The sequence below is a fragment of the Balaenoptera borealis genome, assembly GCF_965194805.1.
Source record: "Balaenoptera borealis genome assembly, chromosome: 4".
In the NCBI taxonomy this organism is placed as follows: Eukaryota; Metazoa; Chordata; class Mammalia; order Artiodactyla; family Balaenopteridae; genus Balaenoptera; species Balaenoptera borealis.
Genome location: NC_138861.1, coordinates 21,276,624 through 21,303,435, shown reverse-complemented (window position 1 = coordinate 21,303,435; position 26,812 = coordinate 21,276,624). Strand labels below are relative to the sequence as shown.

At 46.3% G+C, this 26,812-nt stretch overlaps 1 long non-coding RNA gene across 2 annotated transcripts in view; it reads right to left on the bottom strand.

Annotated features, from left to right (window-relative positions):
* The window catches only part of LOC309628131, a 421,265-nt gene that overhangs the window by 24,273 nt on the left and 370,180 nt on the right, over nt 1–26,812 (bottom strand). Inside the window, exon 1 of one of the 2 annotated variants that reach the window (XR_014244193.1) lies at nt 5,708–5,822. The exons of the other annotated variant lie outside the window; for it this stretch is intronic. This is a non-coding gene — a long non-coding RNA (uncharacterized lncRNA). Of the gene's footprint in view, nt 1–5,707; nt 5,823–26,812 lie in introns of those variants that run through there. 2 annotated transcript variants of the gene reach the window in all.

The following is a 26,812-nucleotide window of genomic DNA, read 5'->3' as shown; positions in this document are numbered from 1 at the left end:
GAAATCTATGGGAGGCAGAAGTAGTCAAGGGTAGCCTAGGGTTAGGGTTAGGCTTAGGGTTAGGCTTAGGGTACGGCTTAGGGTACGGGTTCGGGGAGGGGTTCGGGTACAGCGTAGGGTATGGGTTACTGTTAGGGTTAGGGTTAGTGTTAGGGTTAGGTCTCGGTTTAGGGTACGGGTTAGGTTTAGGGTACGTGTTAGGGTTAGGGTAGGGGTTAGGGTTAGGGTACGCGTTAGCGTTAGGGTAGTTATTAAACCTATCCCACTCTCTAGATACCCCTTAGCACGTAAAGGAATATTATTTGGGGGTCCAACCATGGAGAAGAGTTTAGACACTAGGATAAGATAAGGAACACACCCATTTTAAAGAAATCACATTAGGATTCTCTTTTTAAGCTGTTCCTTAAAACACTAGTGCTTAGGAAATCTATTGGAGGCAGAAGCAGTCAAGGGTAGCCTAGGTTTAGGGTTAGGCTTAGGGTTAGGCTTAGGGTATGGCTTAGGGAACGGGTTCGGGGAGGGGTTCGGGTACGGCGTAGGGTATGGGTTAGGGTTAGGGTTAGTGTTAGGGTTAGGGCTCGGTTTAGGGAACGGGTTATGGTTAGGTTACGTGTTAGGGTTAGGGTAGGGGTTAGGGTTAGGGTAGGGGTTAGGGTTAGGGTACGCGTTGGGGTTAGGGTAGTTATTAAACCTATCCCACTCTCTAGATACCCCTTAGCACGTAAAGGAATATTATTTCGTGGTCCAGCCATGGAGAAGAGTTTAGACACTAGGATAAGATAAGGAACACACCCATTATAAAGAAATCACATTAGGATTCTATTTTTAAGCTGTTCCTTAAAACACTAGTGCTTAGGAAATCTATTGGAGGCAGAAGCAGTCAAGGGTAGCCTAGGGTTGGGGTTAGGCTTAGGGTTAGGCTTAGGGTACGGCTTCGGGTACGGGTTCGGGGAGGGGTTCGGGTACGGCGTAGGGTATGGGTTAGGGTTAGGGTTAGGGTTAGTGTTAGGGTTAGGGCTCGGTTTAGGGTACGGGTTAGGATTAGGGTACGTGTTAGGGTTAGGGTAGGGGTTAGGGTTAGGGTACGCATTAGGGTTAGGGTAGTTATTAAACCTATCCCACTCTCTAGATACCCCTTAGCACGTAAAGGAATATTATTTGGGGGTCCAGCCATGGAGAAGAGTTTAGACACTAGGATAAGATAAGGAACACATCCATTATAAAGAAATCACATTAGGATTCTCTTTTTCAGCTGTTCCTTAAAACACTAGTGCTTAGGAAATCTATGGGAGGCAGAAGCAGTCAAGGGTAGCCTAGGGTTAGGGTTAGGCTTAGGGTTAGGCTTAGGGTACGGCTTAGGGTACGGGTTCGGGGAGGGGTTTGGGTATGGCGTAGGGTATGGGTTAGGGTTAGGATTAGGGTTAGTGTTAGGGTTAGGGCTCGGTTTAGGGTACGGGTTAGGATTAGGGTACGTGTTAGGGTTAGGTTAGGGGTTAGGGTTAGGGTACGCGTTGGGGTTAGGGTAGTTATTAAACCTATCCCACTCTCTAGATACCCCTTAGCACGTAAAGGAATATTATTTCGTGGTCCAGCCATGGAGAAGAGTTTAGACACTAGGATAAGATAAGGAACACACCCATTATAAAGAAATCACATTAGGATTCTCTTTTTAAGCTGTTCCTTAAAACACTAGTGCTTAGGAAATCTATGGGAGGCAGAAGTAGTCAAGGGTAGCCTAGGGTTAGGGTTAGGCTTAGGGTTAGGCTTAGGGTACGGGTTCGGGGAGGGGTTCGGGTACAGCGTAGGGTATGGGTTACTGTTAGGGTTAGGGTTAGTGTTAGGGTTAGGGCTCGGTTTAGGGTACGGGTTAGGATTAGGGTACGTGTTAGGGTTAGGGTAGGGGTTAGGGTTAGGGTACGCGTTAGGGTTAGGGTAGTTATTAAACCTATCCCACTCTCTAGATACCCCTTAGCACGTAAAGGAATATTATTTGGGGGTCCAGCCATGGAGAAGAGTTTAGACACTAGGATAAGATAAGGAACACACCCATTATAAAGAAATCACATTAGGATTCTGTTTTTCAGCTGTTCCTTAAAACACTAGTGCTTAGGAAATCTATTGGAGGCAGAAGCAGACAAGGGTAGCCTAGGGTTATGGTTAGGCTTAGGGTTAGGCTTAGGTTACGGCTTAGGGTACGGGTTCGGGGAGGGGTTCGGGTACGGCGTAGGGTATGGGTTAGGGTTAGGGTTAGGGTTAGTGTTAGGGCTAGGGCTCGGTTTAGGTTACGGGTTAGGATTAGGGTACGTGTTAGGGTTAGGGTAGGGGTTAGGGTTAGGGTACGCGTTAGGGTTAGGGTAGTTATTAAACCTATCCCACTCTCTAGATACCCCTTAGCAGGTAAGGGAATATTATTTGGGCGTTCAGCCATGGGGAAGAGTTTAGACACTAGGATAAGATAAGGAACACACCCATTATAAAGAAATCACAATAGGATTCTCTTTTTAAGCTGTTCTTTAAAACACTAGTGCTTAGGAAATATATTGGAGACAGAAGCAGTCAAGGGTAGCCTATGGTTAGGGTTAGGCTTAGGGTTAGGCTTAGGGTACGGCTTACGGTATGGGTTCGGGGAGGGGTTCGGGTACGGCGTAGGGTATGGGTTAGGGTTAGGGTTAGTGTTAGGGTTAGGGCTCGGTTTACGGAACAGGTTATGGTTATGGTACGTGTTAGTGTTAGGGTAGGGGTTAGGGTTAGGGTACGCGTTAGGGTTAGGGTAGTTATTAAACCTATCCCACTCTCTAGATACCCCTTAGCACGTAAAGGAATATTATTTGGGGGTCCAGCCATGGAGAAGAGTTTAGACATTAGGATAAGATAAGGAAGACACCCATTATAAAGAAATCACATTAGGATTCTCTTTTTAAGCTGTTCCTTAAAACACTAGTGCTTAGGAAATCTATGGGAGGCAGAAGCAGTCAAGGGTAGCCTAGGGTTAGGGTTAGGCTTAGGGTTAGGCTTAGGGTACGGCTTCGGGTACGGGTTCGGGGAGGGGTTCGGGTACGGCGTAGGGTATGGGTTAGTGTTAGGGTTAGGGTTAGTGTTAGGGTTAGGGCTCGGTTTAGGGTACGGGTTAGGATTAGGGTACGTGTTAGGGTTAGGGTAGGGGTTAGGGTTAGAGTACGCTTTAGGTTTAGGGTAGTTATTAAACCTATCCCACTCTCTAGATACCCCTTAGCACGTAAAGGAATATTATTTGGGGGTCCAGCCATGGAGAAGAGTTTAGACACTAGGATAAGATAAGGAACACACCCATTATAAAGAAATCACATTAGGATTCTGTTTTTCAGCTGTTCCTTAAAACACTAGTGCTTAGGAAATCTACTGGAGGCAGAAGCAGACAAGGGTAGCCTAGGGTTATGGTTAGGCTTAGGGTTAGGCTTAGGGTACGGCTTAGGGTACGGGTTCGGGGAGGGGTTCGGGTACGGCGTAGGGTATGGGTTAGGGTTAGGGTTAGGGTTAGTGTTACGGCTAGGGCTCGGTTTAGGTTACGGGTTAGGATTAGGGTACGTGTTAGGGTTAGGGTAGGGGTTAGGGTTAGGGTACGCGTTAGGGTTAGGGTAGTTATTAAACCTATCCCACTCTCTAGATACCCCTTAGCACGTAAAGGAATATTGTTTGGGCGTTCAGCCATGGGGAAGTGTTTAGACACTAGGATAAGATAAGGAACACACCCATTATAAAGAAATCACAATAGGATTCTCTTTTTAAGCTGTTCTTTAAAACACTAGTGCTTAGGAAATATATTGGAGACAGAAGCAGTCAAGGGTAGCCTAGGGTTAGGGTTAGGCTTAGGGTTAGGCTTAGGGTACGGCTTACGGTATGGGTTCGGGGAGGGGTTCGGATACGGCGTAGGGTATGGGTTAGGGTTAGGGTTAGTGTTAGGGTTAGGGCTCGGTTTACGGAACAGGTTATGGTTATGGTACGTGTTAGTGTTAGGGTAGGGGTTAGGGTTAGGGTACGCGTTAGGGTTAGGGTAGTTATTAAACCTATCCCACTCTCTAGATACCCCTTAGCACGTAAAGGAATATTATTTGGGGGTCCAGCCATGGAGAAGAGTTTAGACACTAGGATAAGATAAGGAACACACCCATTATAAAGAAATCACATTAGGATTCTCTTTTTCAGCTGTTCCTTAAAACACTAGTGCTTAGGAAATCTATTGGAGGCAGAAGCAGTCAAGGGTAGCCTAGGGTTAGGGTTAGGCTTAGGGTTAGGCTTAGGGTACGGCTTAGGGTACGGGTTTGGGGAGGGGTTCGGGTACGGAGTAGGGTATGGGTTAGGGTTAGGGTTAGTGTTAGGGTTAGGGTTCGGTTTAGGGTACGGGTTAGGATTAGGGTACGTGTTAGGGTTAGGGTAGGGGTTAGGGTTAGGGTACGCGTTGGGGTTAGGGTAGTTATTAAACCTATCCCACTCTCTAGATACCCCTTAGCACGTAAAGGAATATTATTTCGTGGTCCAGCCATGGAGAAGAGTTTAGACACTAGGATAAGATAAGGAACACACCCATTATAAAGAAATCACATTAGGATTCTCTTTTTAAGCTGTTCCTTAAAACACTAGTGCTTAGGAAATCTATGGGAGGCAGAAGTAGTCAAGGGTAGCCTAGGGTTAGGGTTAGGCTTAGGGTTAGGCTTAGGGTACGGGTTCGGGGAGGGGTTCGGGTACAGCGTAGGGTATGGGTTACTGTTAGGGTTAGGGTTAGTGTTAGGGTTAGGGCTCGGTTTAGGGTACGGGTTAGGATTAGGGTACGTGTTAGGGTTAGGGTAGGGGTTAGGGTTAGGGTACGCGTTAGGTTTAGGGTAGTTATTAAACCTATCCCACTCTCTAGATACCCCTTAGCACGTAAAGGAATATTATTTGGGGGTCCAGCCATGGAGAAGAGTTTAGACACTAGGATAAGATAAGGAACACACCCATTATAAAGAAATCACATTAGGATTCTGTTTTTCAGCTGTTCCTTAAAACACTAGTGCTTAGGAAATCTATTGGAGGCAGAAGCAGACAAGGGTAGCCTAGGGTTATGGTTAGGCTTAGGGTTAGGCTTAGGGTACGGCTTAGGTTACGGGTTCGGGGAGGGGTTCGGGTACGGCGTAGGGTATGGGTTAGGGTTAGGGTTAGGGTTAGTGTTAGGGCTAGGGCTCGGTTTAGGTTACGGGTTAGGATTAGGGTACGTGTTAGGGTTAGGGTAGGGGTTAGGGTTAGGGTACGCGTTAGAGTTAGGGTAGTTATTAAACCTATCCCACTCTCTAGATACCCCTTAGCAGGTAAAGGAATATTATTTGGGCGTTCAGCCATGGGGAAGAGTTTAGACACTAGGATAAGATAAGGAACACACCCATTATAAAGAAATCACAATAGGATTCTCTTTTTAAGCTGTTCTTTAAAACACTACTGCTTAGGAAATATATTGGAGACAGAAGCAGTCAAGGGTAGCCTATGGTTAGGGTTAGGCTTAGGGTTAGGCTTAGGGTACGGCTTACGGTATGGGTTCGGGGAGGGGTTCGGGTACGGCGTAGGGTATGGGTTAGGGTTAGGGTTAGTGTTAGGGTTAGGGCTCGGTTTACGGAACAGGTTATGGTTATGGTACGTGTTAGTGTTAGGGTAGGGGTTAGGGTTAGGGTACGCGTTAGGGTTAGGGTAGTTATTAAACCTATCCCACTCTCTAGATACCCCTTAGCACGTACAGGAATATTATTTGGGGGTCCAGCCATGGAGAAGAGTTTAGACATTAGGATAAGATAAGGAACACACCCATTATAAAGAAATCACATTAGGATTCTCTTTTTAAGCTGTTCCTTAAAACACTAGTGCTTAGGAAATCTATTGGAGGCAGAAGCAGTCAAGGGTAGCCTAGGGTTAGGGTTAGGCTTAGGGTTAGGCTTAGGGTACGGCTTCGGGTACGGGTTCGGGGAGGGGTTCGGGTACGGCGTAGGGTATGGGTTAGTGTTAGGGTTAGGGTTAGTGTTAGGGTTAGGGCTCGGTTTAGGGTACGGGTTAGGATTAGGGTACGTGTTAGGGTTAGGGTAGGGGTTAGGGTTAGGGTACGCTTTAGGTTTAGGGTAGTTATTAAACCTATCCCACTCTCTAGATACCCCTTAGCACGTAAAGGAATATTATTTGGGGGTCCAGCCATGGAGAAGAGTTTAGACACTAGGATAAGATAAGGAACACACCCATTATAAAGAAATCACATTAGGATTCTGTTTTTCAGCTGTTCTTTAAAACACTAGTGCTTAGGAAATCTATTGGAGGCAGAAGCAGACAAGGGTAGCCTAGGGTTATGGTTAGGCTTAGGGTTAGGCTTAGGGTACGGCTTAGGGTACGGGTTCGGGGAGGGGTTCGGGTACGGCGTAGGGTATGGGTTAGGGTTAGGGTTAGGGTTAGTGTTAGGGTTAGGGCTCGGTTTAGGGTACGGGTTAGGATTAGGGTAAGTGTTAGGGTTAGGGTAGGGGTTAGCGTTAGGGTACGCGTTAGCGTTAGGGTAGTTATTAAACCTATCCCACTCTCTAGATACCCCTTAGCACGTAAAGGAATATTATTTGGGGATCCAGCCATGGAGAAGAGTTTAGACACTAGGATAAGGTAAGGAACACACCCATTATAAAGAAATCACAATAGGATTCTCTTTTTAAGCTGTTCCTTAAAACACTAGTGCTTAGGAAATCTATTGGAGGCAGAAGCAGTCAAGGGTAGCCTAGGGTTAGGGTTAGGCTTAGGGTTAGGCTTAGGGTACGGCTTAGGGTACGGGTTTGGGGAGGTGTTCGGGTACGGCTTATGGTATGGCTTAGGGTTAGGGTTAGGGTTAGTGTTAGGGTTAGGGCTTGGTTTAGGGTACGGGTTAGGATTAGGGTACGTGTTAGGGTTAGGGTAGGGGTTAGGGTTAGGGTACGCATTAGGGTTAGGGTAGTTATTAAACCTATCCCACTCTCTAGATACCCCTTAGCACGTAAAGGAATAGTATTTGGGGGTCCAGCCATGGAGAAGAGTTTAGACACTAGGATAAGATAAGGAACACACCCATTATAAAGAAATCACATTAGGATTCTCTTTTTAAGCTGTTTCTTAAAACACTAATGCTTAGGAAATCTATGGGAGGCAGAAGCAGTCAAGGGTAGCCTAGGGTTAGGGTTAGGCTTAGGTTTAGGCTTAGGGTTAGGCTTAGGGTACCGCTTAGTGTACGGGTTCGGGTACAGCGTAGGGTATGGGTTAGGGTTAGGGTTAGGGTTAGTGTTAGGGTTAGGGCTCGGTTTAGGGTACGGGTTAGGATTAGGGTACGTGTTAGGGTTAGGGTAGGGGTTAGGGTTAGGGTACGCATTAGGGTTAGGGTAGTTATTAAACCTATCCCACTCTCTAGATACCCCTTAGCACGTAAAGGAATAATATTTGGGGGTCCAGCCATGGAGAAGAGTTTAGACACTAGGATAAGATAAGGAACACACCCATTATAAAGAAATCACATTAGGATTCCCTTTTTAAGCTGTTCCTTAAAACACTAGTGCTTAGGAAATCTATGGGAGGCAGAAGCAGTCAAGGGTAGACTAGGGTTAGGGTTAGGCTTAGGGTTAGGCTTAGGGTACCGCTTAGTGTATGGGTTCGGGGAGGGGTTCGGGTACAGAATAGGGTATGGGTTAGGGTTAGGGTTAGGGTTAGTGTTAGGGTTAGGGCTCGGTTTACGGAACGGGTTATGGTTAGGGTACGTGTTAGGGTTAGGGTAGGGGTTAGGGTTAGGGTACGCGTTAGGGTTAGGGTAGTTATTAAACCTATCCCACTCTCTAGATACCCCTTAGCACGTAAAGGAATATTATTTGGGGGTCCAGCCATGGAGAAGAGTTTAGACACTAGGATAAGATAAGGAACACACCCATTATAAAGAAATCACATTAGGATTCTCTTTTTAAGCTTTTCCTTAAAACACTAGTGCTTAGGAAATCTATGGGAGGCAGAAGCAGTCAAGGGTAGCCTAGGGTTAGGGTTAGGCTTAGGGTTAGGCTTAGGGTACGGCTTAGGGTACGGGTTCGGGGAGGGGTTCGGGTACGGCGTAGGGTATGGGTTAGGGTTCGGGTTAGTGTTAGGGTTAGGGCTCGGTTTAGGGAACGGCTTATGGTTAGGTTACGTGTTAGGGTTAGGGTAGGGGTTAGGGTTAGGGTACGCGTTAGTGTTAGGGTAGTTATTAAACCTATCCCACTCTCTAGATACCCCTTAGCACGTAAAGGAATATTATTTGGGGGTCCAGCCATGGAGAAGAGTTTAGACACTAGAATAAGGTAAGGAACACACCCATTATAAAGAAATCACATTAGGATTCTCTTTTTCAGCTGTTCCTTAAAACACTAGTGCTTAGGAAATATATTGGAGACAGAAGCAGTCCAGGGTAGCCTAGGGTTAGGGTTAGGCTTAGGGTTCAGCTTAGGGTACGACTTAGGGTACGGGTTCGGTGAGGGGTTCGGGTACGGCGTAGGGTGTGGGTTAGGGTTAGGGTTAGGGTTAGTGTTAGGGTTAGGGCTCGGTTTAGGGTACGGGTTAGGATTAGGGTAAGTGTTAGGGTTAGGGTAGGGGTTAGCGTTAGGGTACGCGTTAGCGTTAGGGTAGTTATTAAACCTATCCCACTCTCTAGATACCCCTTAGCACGTAAAGGAATATTATTTGGGGATCCAGCCATGGAGAAGAGTTTAGACACTAGGATAAGGTAAGGAACACACCCATTATAAAGAAATCACATTAGGATTCTATTTTTCAGCTGTTCCTTAAAACACTAGTGCTTAGGAAATCTATTGGAGGCAGAAGCAGTCAAGGGTAGCCTAGGGTTAGGGTTAGGCTTAGGGTTAGGCTTAGGGTACGGGTTTGGGGAGGTGTTCGGGTACGGCTTATGGTATGGCTTAGGGTTAGGGTTAGGGTTAGTGTTAGGGTTAGGGCTTGGTTTAGGGTACGGGTTAGGATTAGGGTACGTGTTAGGGTTAGGGTAGGGGTTAGGGTTAGGGTACGCATTAGGGTTAGGGTAGTTATTAAACCTATCCCACTCTCTAGATACCCCTTAGCACGTAAAGGAATAGTATTTGGGGGTCCAGCCATGGAGAAGAGTTTAGACACTAGGATAAGATAAGGAACACACCCATTATAAAGAAATCACATTAGGATTCTCTTTTTAAGCTGTTTCTTAAAACACTAGTGCTTAGGAAATCTATGGGAGGCAGAAGCAGTCAAGGGTAGCCTAGGGTTAGGGTTAGGCTTAGGGTTAGGCTTAGGGTTAGGCTTAGGGTACCGCTTGGTGTACGGGTTCGGGTACAGCATAGGGTATGGGTTAGGGTTAGGGTTAGGTTTAGTGTTAGGGTTAGGGCTCGGTTTAGGGTACGGGTTATGGTTAGGTTATGTGTTAGGGTTAGGGTAGGGGTTAGGGTTAGGGTACGCGTTGGGGTTAGGGTAATTATTAAACCTATCCCACTCTCTAGATACCCCTTAGCACGTAAAGGAATATTATTTCGTGGTCCAGCCATGGAGAAGAGTTTAGACACTAGGATAAGATAAGGAACACACCCATTATAAATAAATCACATTAGGATTCTCTTTTTAAGCTGTTCCTTAAAACACTAGTGCTTAGGAAATCTATGGGAGGCAGAAGCAGTCAAGGGTAGCCTAGGGTTAGGGTTAGGCTTAGGGTTAGGCTTAGGGTAACGCTTAGTGTACGGGTTCGGGGAGGGGTTCGGGTACAGCGTAGGGTATGGGTTAGGGTTAGGGTTAGTGTTAGGGTTAGGGCTCGATTTACGGAACGGGTTATGGTTAGGGTACATGTTAGGGTTAGGGTAGGGGTTAGGGTTAGGGTACGCGTTAGGGTTAGGGTAGTTATTAAACCTATCCCACTCTCTAGATACCCCTTAGCACGTAAAGGAATATTATTTGGGGGTCCAGCCATGGAGAAGAGTTTAGACACTAGGATAAGATAAGGAACACACCCATTATAAAGAAATCACATTAGGATTCTCTTTTTCAGCTGTTCCTTAAAACACTAGTGCTTAGGAAATCTATTGGAGGCAGAAGCAGTCAAGGGTAGCCTAAGGTTAGGGTTACGCTTAGGGTTAGGCTTAGGGTACGGCTTAGGGTACGGGTTCGGGGAGGGGTTCGGGTACGGCGTAGGGTATGGGTTAGTGTTAGGGTTAGGGTTAGTGTTAGGGTTAGGGCTCGGTTTAGGGTACGGGTTAGGATTAGGGTACGTGTTAGGGTTAGGGTAGGGGTTAACGTTAGGGTACGCGTTAGCGTTAGGGTAGTTATTAAACCTATCCCACTCTCTAGATACCCCTTAGCACGTAAAGGAATATTATTTGGGGGTCCAGCCATGGAGAAGAGTTTAGACACTAGGATAAGATAAGGAACACACCCATTATAAAGAAATCACATTAGGATTCTCTTTTTAAGCTGTTCCTTAAAACACTAGTGCTTAGGAAATCTATGGGAGGCAGAAGCAGTCAAGGGTAGCCTAGGGTTAGGGTTAGGCTTAGGGTTAGACTTAGGGTACGGCTTATGGTACGGGTTCGGGGAGGGGTTCGGGTACGGCGTAGGGTATGGGTTAGGGTTAGGGTTAGGTTTAGTGTTAGGGTTAGGGCTCGGTTTAGGGTACGGGTTAGGATTAGGGTACGTGTTAGGGTTAGGTTAGGGGTTAGGGTTAGGGTACGCGTTGGGGTTAGGGAAGTTATTAAACCTATCCCACTCTCTAGATACCCCTTAGCACGTAAAGGAATATTATTTCGTGGTCCAGCCATGGAGAAGAGTTTAGACACTAGGATAAGATAAGGAACACACCCATTATAAAGAAATCACATTAGGATTCTCTTTTTAAGCTGTTCCTTAAAACACTAGTGCTTAGAAAATCTATTGGAGGCAGAAGCAGTCAAGGGTAGCCAAGAGTTAGGGTTAGGCTTAGGGTTAGGCTTAGGGTACGGCTTCGGGTACGGGTTCGGGGTGGGGTTCGGGTACGGCGTAGGGTATGGTTTAGGGTTAGGGTTAGGGTTAGTGTTAGGGTTAGGGCTCGGTTTAGGGTACGGGTTAGGATTAGGGTACGTGTTAGGGTTAGGGTAGGGGTTAGGGTTAGGGTACGCGTTAGGTTTAGGGTAGTTATTAAACCTATCCCACTCTCTAGATACCCCTTAGCACGTAAAGGAATATTATTTGGGGGTCCAGCCATGGAGAAGAGTTTAGACACTAGGATAAGATAAGGAACACACCCATTATAAAGAAATCACATTAGGATTCTCTTTTTCAGCTGTTCCTTAAAACACTAGTGCTTAGGAAATCTATTGGAGGCAGAAGCAGACAAGGGTAGCCTAGGGTTATGGTTAGGCTTAGGGTTAGGCTTAGGGTACGGCTTAGGTTACGGGTTCGGGGAGGGGTTCGGGTACGGCGTAGGGTATGGGTTAGGGTTAGGGTTAGGGTTAGTGTTAGGGCTAGGGCTCGGTTTAGGTTATGGGTTAGGATTAGGGTACGTGTTAGGGTTAGCGTAGGGGTTAGGGTTAGGGTACGCGTTAGGGTTAGGGTAGTTATTAAACCTATCCCACTCTCTAGATACCCCTTAGCACGTAAAGGAATATTATTTGGGCGTTCAGCCATGGGGAAGAGTTTAGACACTAGGATAAGATAAGGAACACACCCATTATAAAGAAATCACAATAGGATTCTCTTTTTAAGCTGTTCTTTAAAACACTAGTGCTTAGGAAATATATTGGAGACAGAAGCAGTCAAGGGTAGCCTAGGGTTAGGGTTAGGCTTAGGGTTAGGCTTAGGGTACGGCTTACGGTATGGGTTCGGGGAGGGGTTCGGGTACGGCGTAGGGTATGGGTTAGGGTTAGGGTTAGTGTTAGGGTTAGGGCTCGGTTTACGGAACAGGTTATGGTTATGGTACGTGTTAGTGTTAGGGTAGGGGTTAGGGTTAGGGTACGCGTTAGGGTTAGGGTAGTTATTAAACCTATCCCACTCTCTAGATACCCCTTAGCACGTAAAGGAATATTATTTGGGGGTCCAGCCATGGAGAAGAGTTTAGACACTAGGATAAGATAAGGAACACACCCATTATAAAGAAATCACATTAGGATTCTCTTTTTCAGCTGTTCCTTAAAACACTAGTGCTTAGGAAATCTATTGGAGGCAGAAGCAGTCAAGGGTAGCCTAGGGTTAGGGTTAGGCTTAGGGTTAGGCTTAGGGTACGGCTTAGGGTACGGGTTCGGGGAGGGGTTCGGGTACGGCGTAGGGTATGGGTTAGGGTTAGGGTTAGGGTTAGTGTTAGGGTTAGGGCTCGGTTTAGGGTACGGGTTAGGATTAGGGTACGTGTTAGGGTTAGGGTAGGGGTTAGTGTTAGGGTACGCGTTAGGGTTAGGGTAGTTATTAAACCTATCCCATTCTCTAGATACCCCTTAGCACGTTAAGGAATATTATTTGGGGGTTCAGCCATGGGGAAGAGTTTAGACACTAGGATAAGATAAGGAACACACCCATTATAAAGAAATCACAATAGGATTCTCTTTTTAAGCTGTTCTTTAAAACACTAGTGCTTAGGAAATCTATTGGAGACAGAAGCAGTCAAGGGTAGCCTAGGGTTAGGGTTAGGCTTAGGGTTAGGCTTAGGGTACGGCTTAGGGTACGGGTTCGGGGAGGGGTTCGGGTATGGCGTAGGGTATGGGTTAGGGTTAGGTTTAGGGTTAGTGTTAGGGTTAGGGCTCGGTTTAGGGTACGGGTTAGGATTAGGGTACGTGTTAGGGTTAGGTTAGGGGTTAGGGTTAGGGTACGCGTTGGGGTTAGGGTAGTTATTAAACCTATCCCACTCTCTAGATACCCCTTAGCACGTAAAGGAATATTATTTCGTGGTCCAGCCATGGAGAAGAGTTTAGACACTAGGATAAGATAAGGAACACACCCATTATAAAGAAATCACATTAGGATTCTCTTTTTAAGCTGTTCCTTAAAACACTAGTGCTTAGGAAATCTATGGGAGGCCGAAGCAGTCAAGGGTAGCCTAGGGTAAGTGTTAGGCTTGGTGTTAGGCTTAGGGTACCGCTTAGTGTATGGGTTCGGGGAGGGGTTCGGGTACGGCGGAGGGTATGGGTTAGGGTTAGGGTTAGGGTTAGTGTTAGGGTTAGGGCTCGGTTTAGGGTACGGGTTAGGATTAGGGTACGTGTTAGGGTTAGGGTAGTGGTTAGGGTTAGGGTACGCATTAGGGTTAGGGTAGTTATTAAACCTATCCCACTCTCTAGATACCCCTTAGCACGTAAAGGAATATTATTTGGGGGTCCAGCCATGGAGAAGAGTTTAGACACTAGGATAAGATAAGGAACACATCCATTATAAAGAAATCACATTAGGATTCTCTTTTTCAGCTGTTCCTTAAAACACTAGTGCTTAGGAAATCTATGGGAGGCAGAAGCAGTCAAGGGTAGCCTAGGGTTAGGGTTAGGCTTAGGGTTAGGCTTAGGGTACGGCTTAGGGTACGGGTTCGGGGAGGGGTTCGGGTATGGCGTAGGGTATGGGTTAGGGTTAGGGTTAGGGTTAGTGTTAGGGTTAGGGCTCGGTTTAGGGTACGGGTTAGGATTAGGGTACGTGTTAGGGTTAGGTTAGGGGTTAGGGTTAGGGTACGCGTTGTGGTTAGGGTAGTTATTAAACCTATCCCACTCTCTAGATACCCCTTAGCACGTAAAGGAATATTATTTCGTGGTCCAGCCATGGAGAAGAGTTTAGACACTAGGATAAGATAAGGAACACACCCATTATAAAGAAATCACATTAGGATTCTCTTTTTAAGCTGTTCCTTAAAACACTAGTGCTTAGGAAATCTATGGAAGGCAGAAGTAGTCAAGGGTAGCCTAGGGTTAGGGTTAGGCTTAGGGTTAGGCTTAGGGTACGGCTTAGGGTACGGGTTCGGGGAGGGGTTCGGGTACAGCGTAGGGTATGGGTTACTGTTAGGGTTAGGGTTAGTGTTAGGGTTAGGGCTCGGTTTAGGGTACGGGTTAGGTTTAGGGTACGTGTTAGGGTTAGGGTAGGGGTTAGGGTTAGGGTACGCGTTAGCGTTAGGGTAGTTATTAAACCTATCCCACTCTCTAGATACCCCTTAGCACGTAAAGGAATATTATTTGGGGGTCCAACCATGGAGAAGAGTTTAGACACTAGGATAAGATAAGGAACACACCCATTTTAAAGAAATCACATTAGGATTCTCTTTTTAAGCTGTTCCTTAAAACACTAGTGCTTAGGAAATCTATTGGAGGCAGAAGCAGTCAAGGGTAGCCTAGGTTTAGGGTTAGGCTTAGGGTTAGGCTTAGGGTATGGCTTAGGGAACGGGTTCGGGGAGGGGTTCGGGTACGGCGTAGGGTATGGGTTAGGGTTAGGGTTAGTGTTAGGGTTAGGGCTCGGTTTAGGGAACGGGTTATGGTTAGGTTACGTGTTAGGGTTAGGGTAGGGGTTAGGGTTAGGGTACGCGTTGGGGTTAGGGTAGTTATTAAACCTATCCCACTCTCTAGATACCCCTAAGCACGTAAAGGAATATTATTTCGTGGTCCAGCCATGGAGAAGAGTTTAGACACTAGGATAAGATAAGGAACACACCCATTATAAAGAAATCACATTAGGATTCTCTTTTTAAGCTGTTCCTTAAAACACTAGTGCTTAGGAAATCTATTGGAGGCAGAAGCAGTCAAGGGTAGCCTAGGGTTGGGGTTAGGCTTAGGGTTAGGCTTAGGGTACGGCTTCGGGTACGGGTTCGGGGAGGGGTTCGGGTACGGCGTAGGGTATGGGTTAGGGTTAGGGTTAGGGTTAGTGTTAGGGTTAGGGGTCGGTTTAGGGTACGGGTTAGGATTAGGGTACGTGTTAGGGTTAGGGTAGGGGTTAGGGTTAGGGTACGCGTTAGGGTTAGGGTAGTTATTAAACCTATCCCATTCTCTAGATACCCCTTAGCACGTTAAGGAATATTATTTGGGGGTTCAGCCATGGAGAAGAGTTTAGACACTAGGATAAGATAAGGAACACACCCATTATAAAGAAATCACAATAGGATTCTCTTTTTAAGCTGTTCTTTAAAACACTAGTGCTTAGGAAATCTATTGGAGACAGAAGCAGTCAAGGGTAGCCTAGGGTTAGGGTTAGGCTTAGGGTTAGGCTTAGGGTACGGCTTAGGGTACGGGTTCGGGGAGGGTTTCGGGTATGGCGTAGGGTATGGGTTAGGGTTAGGGTTAGGGTTAGTGTTAGGGTTAGGGCTCGGTTTAGGTTACGGGTTAGGATTAGGGTACGTGTTAGGGTTAGGTTAGGGGTTAGGGTTAGGGTACGCGTTGGGGTTAGGGTAGTTATTAAACCTATCCCACTCTCTAGATACCCCTTAGCACGTAAAGGAATATTATTTCGTGGTCCAGCCATGGAGAAGAGTTTAGACACTAGGATAAGATAAGGAACACACCCATTATAAAGAAATCACATTAGGATTCTCTTTTTAAGCTGTTCCTTAAAACACTAGTGCTTAGGAAATCTATGGGAGGCCGAAGCAGTCAAGGGTAGCCTAGGGTAAGTGTTAGGCTTGGTGTTAGGCTTAGGGTACCGCTTAGTGTATGGGTTCGGGGAGGGGTTCGGGTACGGCAGAGGGTATGGGTTAGGGTTAGGGTTAGGGTTAGTGTTAGGGTTAGGGCTCGGTTTAGGGTACGGGTTAGGATTAGGGTACGTGTTAGGGTTAGGGTAGGGGTTAGGGTTAGGGTACGCATTAGGGTTAGGGTAGTTATTAAACCTATCCCACTCTCTAGATACCCCTTAGCACGTAAAGGAATATTATTTGGGGGTCCAGCCATGGAGAAGAGTTTAGACACTAGGATAAGATAAGGAACACATCCATTATAAAGAAATCACATTAGGATTCTCTTTTTCAGCTGTTCCTTAAAACACTAGTGCTTAGGAAATCTATGGGAGGCAGAAGCAGTCAAGGGTAGCCTAGGGTTAGGGTTAGGCTTAGGGTTAGGCTTAGGGTACGGCTTAGGGTACGGGTTCGGGGAGGGGTTCGGGTATGGCGTAGGGTATGGGTTAGGGTTAGGGTTAGGGTTAGTGTTAGGGTTAGGGCTCGGTTTAGGGTACGGGTTAGGATTAGGGTACGTGTTAGGGTTAGGTTAGGGGTTAGGGTTAGGGAACGCGTTGGGGTTAGGGTAGTTATTAAACCTATCCCACTCTCTAGATACCCCTTAGCACGTAAAGGAATATTATTTCGTGGTCCAGCCATGGAGAAGAGTTTAGACACTAGGATAAGATAAGGAACACACCCATTATAAAGAAATCACATTAGGATTCTCTTTTTAAGCTGTTCCTTAAAACACTAGTGCTTAGGAAATCTATGGGAGGCAGAAGTAGTCAAGGGTAGCCTAGGGTTAGGGTTAGGCTTAGGGTTAGGCTTAGGGTACGGGTTCGGGGAGGGGTTCGGGTACAGCGTAGGGTATGGGTTACTGTTAGGGTTAGGGTTAGTGTTAGGGTTAGGGCTCGGTTTAGGGTACGGGTTAGGATTAGGGTACGTGTTAGGGTTAGGGTAGGGGTTAGGGTTAGGGTACGCGTTAGGGTTAGGGTAGTTATTAAACCTATCCCACTCTCTAGATACCCCTTAGCACGTAAAGGAATATTATTTGGGGGTCCAGCCATGGAGAAGAGTTTAGACACTAGGATAAGATAAGGAACACACCCATTATAAAGAAATCACATTAGGATTCTGTTTTTCAGCTGTTCCTTAAAACACTAGTGCTTAGGAAATCTATTGGAGGCAGAAGCAGACAAGGGTAGCCTAGGGTTATGGTTAGGCTTAGGGTTAGGCTTAGGTTACGGCTTAGGGTACGGGTTCGGGGAGGGGTTCGGGTACGGCGTAGGGTATGGGTTAGTGTTAGGGTTAGTGTTAGTGTTAGGGCTAGGGCTCGGTTTAGGTTACGGGTTAGGATTAGGATACGTGTTAGGTTTAGGGTAGGGGTTAGGGTTAGGGTACGCGTTAGGGTTTGGGTAGTTATTAAACCTATCCCACTCTCTAGATACCCCTTAGCAGGTAAAGGAATATTATTTGGGCGTTCAGCCATGGGGAAGAGTTTAGACACTAGGATAAGATAAGGAACACACCCATTATAAAGAAATCACAATAGGATTCTCTTTTTAAGCTGTTCTTTAAAACACTAGTGCTTAGGAAATATATTGGAGACAGAAGCAGTCAAGGGTAGCCTATGGTTAGGGTTAGGCTTAGGGTTAGGCTTAGGGTACGGCTTACGGTATGGGTTCGGGGAGGGGTTCGGGTACGGCGTAGGGTATGGGTTAGGGTTAGGGTTAGTGTTAGGGTTAGGGCTCGGTTTACGGAACAGGTTATGGTTATGGTACGTGTTAGTGTTAGGGTAGGGGTTAGGGTTAGGGTACGCGTTAGGGTTAGGGTAGTTATTAAACCTATCCCACTCTCTAGATACCCCTTAGCACGTAAAGGAATATTATTTGGGGGTCCAGCCATGGAGAAGAGTTTAGACATTAGGATAAGATAAGGAACACACCCATTATAAAGAAATCACATTAGGATTCTCTTTTTAAGCTGTTCCTTAAAACACTAGTGCTTAGGAAATCTATTGGAGGCAGAAGCAGTCAAGGGTAGCCTAGGGTTAGGGTTAGGCTTAGGGTTAGGCTTAGGGTACGGCTTCGGGTACGGGTTCGGGGAGGGGTTCGGGTACGGCGTAGGGTATGGGTTAGTATTAGGGTTAGGGTTAGTGTTAGGGTTAGGGCTCGGTTTAGGGTACGGGTTAGGATTAGGGTACGTGTTAGGGTTAGGGTAGGGGTTAGGGTTAGGGTACGCTTTAGGTTTAGGGTAGTTATTAAACCTATCCCACTCTCTAGATACCCCTTAGCACGTAAAGGAATATTATTTGGGGGTCCAGCCATGGAGAAGAGTTTAGACACTAGGATAAGATAAGGAACACACCCATTATAAAGAAATCACATTAGGATTCTGTTTTTCAGCTGTTCCTTAAAACACTAGTGCTTAGGAAATCTACTGGAGGCAGAAGCAGACAAGGGTAGCCTAGGGTTATGGTTAGGCTTAGGGTTAGGCTTAGGGTACGGCTTAGGGTACGGGTTCGGGGAGGGGTTCGGGTACGGCGTAGGGTATGGGTTAGGGTTAGGGTTAGGGTTAGTGTTAGGGCTAGGGCTCGGTTTAGGTTACGGGTTAGGATTAGGGTACGTGTTAGGGTTAGGGTAGGGGTTAGGGTTAGGGTACGCGTTAGGGTTAGGGTAGTTATTAAACCTATCCCACTCTCTAGATACCCCTTAGCACGTAAAGGAATATTATTTGGGCGTTCAGCCATGGGGAAGAGTTTAGACACTAGGATAAGATAAGGAACACACCCATTATAAAGAAATCACAATAGGATTCTCTTTTTAAGCTGTTCTTTAAAACACTAGTGCTTAGGAAATATATTGGAGACAGAAGCAGTCAAGGGTAGCCTAGGGTTAGGGTTAGGCTTAGGGTTAGGCTTAGGGTACGGCTTACGGTATGGGTTCGGGGAGGGGTTCGGATACGGCGTAGGGTATGGGTTAGGGTTAGGGTTAGTGTTAGGGTTAGGGCTCGGTTTACGGAACAGCTTATGGTTATGGTACGTGTTAGTGTTAGGGTAGGGGTTAGGGTTAGGGTACGCGTTAGGGTTAGGGTAGTTATTAAACCTATCCCACTCTCTAGATACCCCTTAGCACGTAAAGGAATATTATTTGGGGGTCCAGCCATGGAGAAGAGTTTAGACACTAGGATAAGATAAGGAACACACCCATTATAAAGAAATCACATTAGGATTCTCTTTTTCAGCTGTTCCTTAAAACACTAGTGCTTAGGAAATCTATTGGAGGCAGAAGCAGTCAAGGGTAGCCTAGGGTTAGGGTTAGGCTTAGGGTTAGGCTTAGGGTACGGCTTAGGGTACGGGTTTGGGGAGGGGTTCGGGTACGGAGTAGGGTATAGGTTAGGGTTAGGGTTAGTGTTAGGGTTAGGGTTCGGTTTAGGGTACGGGTTAGGATTAGGGTACGTGTTAGGGTTAGGGTAGGGGTTAGGGTTAGGGTACGCGTTGGGGTTAGGGTAGTTATTAAACCTATCCCACTCTCTAGATACCCCTTAGCACGTAAAGGAATATTATTTCGTGGTCCAGCCATGGAGAAGAGTTTAGACACTAGGATAAGATAAGGAACACACCCATTATAAAGAAATCACATTAGGATTCTCTTTTTCAGCTGTTCCTTAAAACACTAGTGCTTAGGAAATCTATGGGAGGCAGAAGTAGTCAAGGGTAGCCTAGGGTTAGGGTTAGGCTTAGGGTTAGGCTTAGGGTACGGGTTCGGGGAGGGGTTCGGGTACAGCGTAGGGTATGGGTTACTGTTAGGGTTAGGGTTAGTGTTAGGGTTAGGGCTCGGTTTAGGGTACGGGTTAGGATTAGGGTACGTGTTAGGGTTAGGGTAGGGGTTAGGGTTAGGGTACGCGTTAGGTTTAGGGTAGTTATTAAACCTATCCCACTCTCTAGATACCCCTTAGCACGTAAAGGAATATTATTTGGGGGTCCAGCCATGGAGAAGAGTTTAGACACTAGGATAAGATAAGGAACACACCCATTATAAAGAAATCACATTAGGATTCTGTTTTTCAGCTGTTCCTTAAAACACTAGTGCTTAGGAAATCTATTGGAGGCAGAAGCAGACAAGGGTAGCCTAGGGTTATGGTTAGGCTTAGGGTTAGGCTTAGGGTACGGCTTAGGGTACGGGTTCGGGCAGGGGTTCGGGTACGGCGTAGGGTATGGGTTAGGGTTAGGGTTAGGGTTAGTGTTAGGGCTAGGGCTCGGTTTAGGTTACGGGTTAGGATTAGGGTACGTGTTAGGGTTAGGGTAGGGGTTAGGGTTAGGGTACGCGTTAGAGTTAGGGTAGTTATTAAACCTATCCCACTCTCTAGATACCCCTTAGCAGGTAAAGGAATATTATTTGGGCGTTCAGCCATGGGGAAGAGTTTAGACACTAGGATAAGATAAGGAACACACCCATTATAAAGAAATCACAATAGGATTCTCTTTTTAAGCTGTTCTTTAAAACACTAGTGCTTAGGAAATATATTGGAGACAGAAGCAGTCAAGGGTAGCCTATGGTTAGGGTTAGGCTTAGGGTTAGGCTTAGGGTACGGCTTACGGTATGGGTTCGGGGAGGGGTTCGGGTACGGCGTAGGGTATGGGTTAGGGTTAGGGTTAGTGTTAGGGTTAGGGCTCGGTTTACGGAACAGGTTATGGTTATGGTACGTGTTAGTGTTAGGGTAGGGGTTAGGGTTAGGGTACGCGTTAGGGTTAGGGTACTTATTAAACCTATCCCACTCTCTAGATACCCCTTAGCACGTAAAGGAATATTATTTGGGGGTCCAGCCATGGAGAAGAGTTTAGACATTAGGATAAGATAAGGAACACACCCATTATAAAGAAATCACATTAGGATTCTCTTTTTAAGCTGTTCCTTAAAACACTAGTGCTTAGGAAATCTATTGGAGGCAGAAGCAGTCAAGGGTAGCCTAGGGTTAGGGTTAGGCTTAGGGTTAGACTTAGGGTACGGCTTATGGTACGGGTTCGGGGAGGGGTTCGGGTACGGCGTAGGGTATGGGTTAGGGTTAGGGTTAGGTTTAGTGTTAGGGTTAGGGTTAGGGTTAGGGTACGGGTTAGGATTAGGGTACGTGTTAGGGTTAGGTTAGGGGTTAGGGTTAGGGTACGCGTTGGGGTTAGGGTAGTTATTAAACCTATCCCACTCTCTAGATACCCCTTAGCACGTAAAGGAATATTATTTCGTGGTCCAGCCATGGAGAAGAGTTTAGACACTAGGATAAGATAAGGAACACACCCATTATAAAGAAATCACATTAGGATTCTCTTTTTAAGCTGTTCCTTAAAACACTAGTGCTTAGGAAATCTATTGGAGGCAGAAGCAGTCAAGGGTAGCCTAGTGTTAGGGTTAGGCTTAGGGTTAGGCTTAGGGTACGGCTTCGGGTACGGGTTCGGGGAGGGGTTCGGGTACGGCGTAGGGTATGGGTTAGGGTTAGGGTTAGGGTTAGTGTTAGGGTTAGGGCTCGGTTTAGGGTACGGGTTAGGATTAGGGTACGTGTTAGGGTTAGGGTAGGGGTTAGGGTTAGGGTACGCGTTAGGTTTAGGGTAGTTATTAAACCTATCCCACTCTCTAGATACCCCTTAGCACGTAAAGGAATATTATTTGGGGGTCCAGCCATGGAGAAGAGTTTAGACACTAGGATAAGATAAGGAACACACCCATTATAAAGAAATCACATTAGGATTCTCTTTTTCAGCTGTTCCTTAAAACACTAGTGCTTAGGAAATCTATTGGAGGCAGAAGCAGACAAGGGTAGCCTAGGGTTATGGTTAGGCTTAGGGTTAGGCTTAGGGTACGGCTTAGGGTACGGGTTCGGGGAGGGGTTCGGGTACGGCGTAGGGTATGGGTTAGGGTTAGGGTTAGGGTTAGTGTTAGGGCTAGGGCTCGGTTTAGGTTATGGGTTAGGATTAGGGAACGTGTTAGGGTTAGGGTAGGGGTTAGGGTTAGGGTACGTGTTAGGTTTAGGGTAGTTATTAAACCTATCCCACTCTCTAGATACCCCTTAGCACGTAAAGGAATATTATTTGGGGGTCCAGCCATGGAGAAGAGTTTAGACACTAGGATAAGATAAGGAACACACCCATTATAAAGAAATCACATTAGGATTCTCTTTTTCAGCTGTTCCTTAAAACACTAGTGCTTAGGAAATCTATTGGAGACAGAAGCAGTCAAGGGTAGCCTAGGGTTAGGGTTAGGCTTAGGGTTAGGCTTAGGGTACGGCTTACGGTATGGGTTCGGGGAGGGGTTCGGGTACGGCGTAGGGTATGGGTTAGGGTTAGGGTTAGTGTTAGGGTTAGGGCTCGGTTTACGGAACAGGTTATGGTTATGGTACGTGTTAGTGTTAGGGTAGGGGTTAGGGTTAGGGTACGCGTTAGGGTTAGGGTAGTTATTAAACCTATCCCACTCTCTAGATACCCCTTAGCACGTAAAGGAATATTATTTGGGGGTCCAGCCATGGAGAAGAGTTTAGACATTAGGATAAGATAAGGAAGACACCCATTATAAAGAAATCACATTAGGATTCTCTTTTTAAGCTGTTCCTTAAAACACTAGTGCTTAGGAAATCTATTGGAGGCAGAAGCAGTCAAGGGTAGCCTAGGGTTAGGGTTAGGCTTAGGGTTAGGCTTAGGGTACGGCTTCGGGTACGGGTTCGGGGAGGGGTTCGGGTACGGCGTAGGGTATGGGTTAGTGTTAGGGTTAGGGTTAGTGTTAGGGTTAGGGCTCGGTTTAGGGTACGGGTTAGGATTAGGGTACGTGTTAGGGTTAGGGTAGGGGTTAGGGTTAGGGTACGCTTTAGGTTTAGGGTAGTTATTAAACCTATCCCACTCTCTAGATACCCCTTAGCACGTAAAGGAATATTATTTGGGGGTCCAGCCATGGAGAAGAGTTTAGACACTAGGATAAGATAAGGAACACACCCATTATAAAGAAATCACATTAGGATTCTGTTTTTCAGCTGTTCCTTAAAACACTAGTGCTTAGGAAATCTACTGGAGGCAGAAGCAGACAAGGGTAGCCTAGGGTTATGGTTAGGCTTAGGGTTAGGCTTAGGGTACGGCTTAGGGTACGGGTTCGGGGAGGGGTTCGGGTACGGCGTAGGGTATGGGTTAGGGTTAGGGTTAGGGTTAGTGTTAGGGCTAGGGCTCGGTTTAGGTTACGGGTTAGGATTAGGGTACGTGTTAGGGATAGGGTAGGGGTTAGGGTTAGGGTACGCGTTAGGGTTAGGGTAGTTATTAAACCTATCCCACTCTCTAGATACCCCTTAGCACGTAAAGGAATATTATTTGGGCGTTCAGCCATGGGGAAGAGTTTAGACACTAGGATAAGATAAGGAACACACCCATTATAAAGAAATCACAATAGGATTCTCTTTTTAAGCTGTTCTTTAAAACACTAGTGCTTAGGAAATATATTGGAGACAGAAGCAGTCAAGGGTAGCCTAGGGTTAGGGTTAGGCTTAGGGTTAGGCTTAGGGTACGGCTTACGGTATGGGTTCGGGGAGGGGTTCGGATACGGCGTAGGGTATGGGTTAGGGTTAGGGTTAGTGTTAGGGTTAGGGCTCGGTTTACGGAACAGGTTATGGTTATGGTACGTGTTAGTGTTAGGGTAGGGGTTAGGGTTAGGGTACGCGTTAGGGTTAGGGTAGTTATTAAACCTATCCCACTCTCTAGATACCCCTTAGCACGTAAAGGAATATTATTTGGGGGTCCAGCCATGGAGAAGAGTTTAGACACTAGGATAAGATAAGGAACACACCCATTATAAAGAAATCACATTAGGATTCTCTTTTTCAGCTGTTCCTTAAAACACTAGTGCTTAGGAAATCTATTGGAGGCAGAAGCAGTCAAGGGTAGCCTAGGGTTATGGTTAGGCTTAGGGTTAGGCTTAGGGTACGGCTTAGGGTACGGGTTCGGGGAGGGGTTCGGGTACGGCGTAGGGTATGGGTTAGGGTTAGGGTTAGGGTTAGTGTTAGGGTTAGGGCTCGGTTTAGGGTACGGGTTAGGATTAGGGTACGTGTTAGGGTTAGGGTAGGGGTTAGCGTTAGGGTACGCGTTAGGGTTAGGGTAGTTATTAAACCTATCCCACTCTCTAGATACCCCTTAGCACGTAAAGGAATATTATTTGGGGGTCCAGCCATGGAGAAGAGTTTAGACACTAGGATAAGATAAGGAACACACCCATTATAAAGAAATCACATTAGGATTCTGTTTTTCAGCTGTTCCTTAAAACACTAGTGCTTAGGAAATCTATTGGAGGCAGAAGCAGACAAGGGTAGCCTAGGGTTATGGTTAGGCTTAGGGTTAGGCTTAGGTTACGGCTTAGGGTACGGGTTCGGGGAGGGGTTCGGGTACGGCGTAGGGTATGGGTTAGTGTTAGGGTTAGTGTTAGTGTTAGGGCTAGGGCTCGGTTTAGGTTACGGGTTAGGATTAGGATACGTGTTAGGTTTAGGGTAGGGGTTAGGGTTAGGGTACGCGTTAGGGTTTGGGTAGTTATTAAACCTATCCCACTCTCTAGATACCCCTTAGCAGGTAAAGGAATATTATTTGGGCGTTCAGCCATGGGGAAGAGTTTAGACACTAGGATAAGATAAGGAACACACCCATTATAAAGAAATCACAATAGGATTCTCTTTTTAAGCTGTTCTTTAAAACACTAGTGCTTAGGAAATATATTGGAGACAGAAGCAGTCAAGGGTAGCCTATGGTTAGGGTTAGGCTTAGGGTTAGGCTTAGGGTACGGCTTACGGTATGGGTTCGGGGAGGGGTTCGGGTACGGCGTAGGGTATGGGTTAGGGTTAGGGTTAGTGTTAGGGTTAGGGCTCGGTTTACGGAACAGGTTATGGTTATGGTACGTGTTAGTGTTAGGGTAGGGGTTAGGGTTAGGGTACGCGTTAGGGTTAGGGTAGTTATTAAACCTATCCCACTCTCTAGATACCCCTTAGCACGTAAAGGAATATTATTTGGGGGTCCAGCCATGGAGAAGAGTTTAGACATTAGGATAAGATAAGGAACACACCCATTATAAAGAAATCACATTAGGATTCTCTTTTTAAGCTGTTCCTTAAAACACTAGTGCTTAGGAAATCTATTGGAGGCAGAAGCAGTCAAGGGTAGCCTAGGGTTAGGGTTAGGCTTAGGGTTAGGCTTAGGGTACGGCTTCGGGTACGGGTTCGGGGAGGGGTTCGGGTACGGCGTAGGGTATGGGTTAGTATTAGGGTTAGGGTTAGTGTTAGGGTTAGGGCTCGGTTTAGGGTACGGGTTAGGATTAGGGTACGTGTTAGGGTTAGGGTAGGGGTTAGGGTTAGGGTACGCTTTAGGTTTAGGGTAGTTATTAAACCTATCCCACTCTCTAGATACCCCTTAGCACGTAAAGGAATATTATTTGGGGGTCCAGCCATGGAGAAGAGTTTAGACACTAGGATAAGATAAGGAACACACCCATTATAAAGAAATCACATTAGGATTCTGTTTTTCAGCTGTTCCTTAAAACACTAGTGCTTAGGAAATCTACTGGAGGCAGAAGCAGACAAGGGTAGCCTAGGGTTATGGTTAGGCTTAGGGTTAGGCTTAGGGTACGGCTTAGGGTACGGGTTCGGGGAGGGGTTCGGGTACGGCGTAGGGTATGGGTTAGGGTTAGGGTTAGGGTTAGTGTTAGGGCTAGGGCTCGGTTTAGGTTACGGGTTAGGATTAGGGTACGTGTTAGGGTTAGGGTAGGGGTTAGGGTTAGGGTACGCGTTAGGGTTAGGGTAGTTATTAAACCTATCCCACTCTCTAGATACCCCTTAACACGTAAAGGAATATTATTTGGGCGTTCAGCCATGGGGAAGAGTTTAGACACTAGGATAAGATAAGGAACACACCCATTATAAAGAAATCACAATAGGATTCTCTTTTTAAGCTGTTCTTTAAAACACTAGTGCTTAGGAAATATATTGGAGACAGAAGCAGTCAAGGGTAGCCTAGGGTTAGGGTTAGGCTTAGGGTTAGGCTTAGGGTACGGCTTACGGTATGGGTTCGGGGAGGGGTTCGGATACGGCGTAGGGTATGGGTTAGGGTTAGGGTTAGTGTTAGGGTTAGGGCTCGGTTTACGGAACAGCTTATGGTTATGGTACGTGTTAGTGTTAGGGTAGGGGTTAGGGTTAGGGTACGCGTTAGGGTTAGGGTAGTTATTAAACCTATCCCACTCTCTAGATACCCCTTAGCACGTAAAGGAATATTATTTGGGGGTCCAGCCATGGAGAAGAGTTTAGACACTAGGATAAGATAAGGAACACACCCATTATAAAGAAATCACATTAGGATTCTCTTTTTCAGCTGTTCCTTAAAACACTAGTGCTTAGGAAATCTATTGGAGGCAGAAGCAGTCAAGGGTAGCCTAGGGTTAGGGTTAGGCTTAGGGTTAGGCTTAGGGTACGGCTTAGGGTACGGGTTTGGGGAGGGGTTCGGGTACGGAGTAGGGTATAGGTTAGGGTTAGGGTTAGTGTTAGGGTTAGGGTTCGGTTTAGGGTACGGGTTAGGATTAGGGTACGTGTTAGGGTTAGGGTAGGGGTTAGGGTTAGGGTACGCGTTGGGGTTAGGGTAGTTATTAAACCTATCCCACTCTCTAGATACCCCTTAGCACGTAAAGGAATATTATTTCGTGGTCCAGCCATGGAGAAGAGTTTAGACACTAGGATAAGATAAGGAACACACCCATTATAAAGAAATCACATTAGGATTCTCTTTTTCAGCTGTTCCTTAAAACACTAGTGCTTAGGAAATCTATGGGAGGCAGAAGTAGTCAAGGGTAGCCTAGGGTTAGGGTTAGGCTTAGGGTTAGGCTTAGGGTACGGGTTCGGGGAGGGGTTCGGGTACAGCGTAGGGTATGGGTTACTGTTAGGGTTAGGGTTAGTGTTAGGGTTAGGGCTCGGTTTAGGGTACGGGTTAGGATTAGGGTACGTGTTAGGGTTAGGGTAGGGGTTAGGGTTAGGGTACGCGTTAGGTTTAGGGTAGTTATTAAACCTATCCCACTCTCTAGATACCCCTTAGCACGTAAAGGAATATTATTTGGGGGTCCAGCCATGGAGAAGAGTTTAGACACTAGGATAAGATAAGGAACACACCCATTATAAAGAAATCACATTAGGATTCTG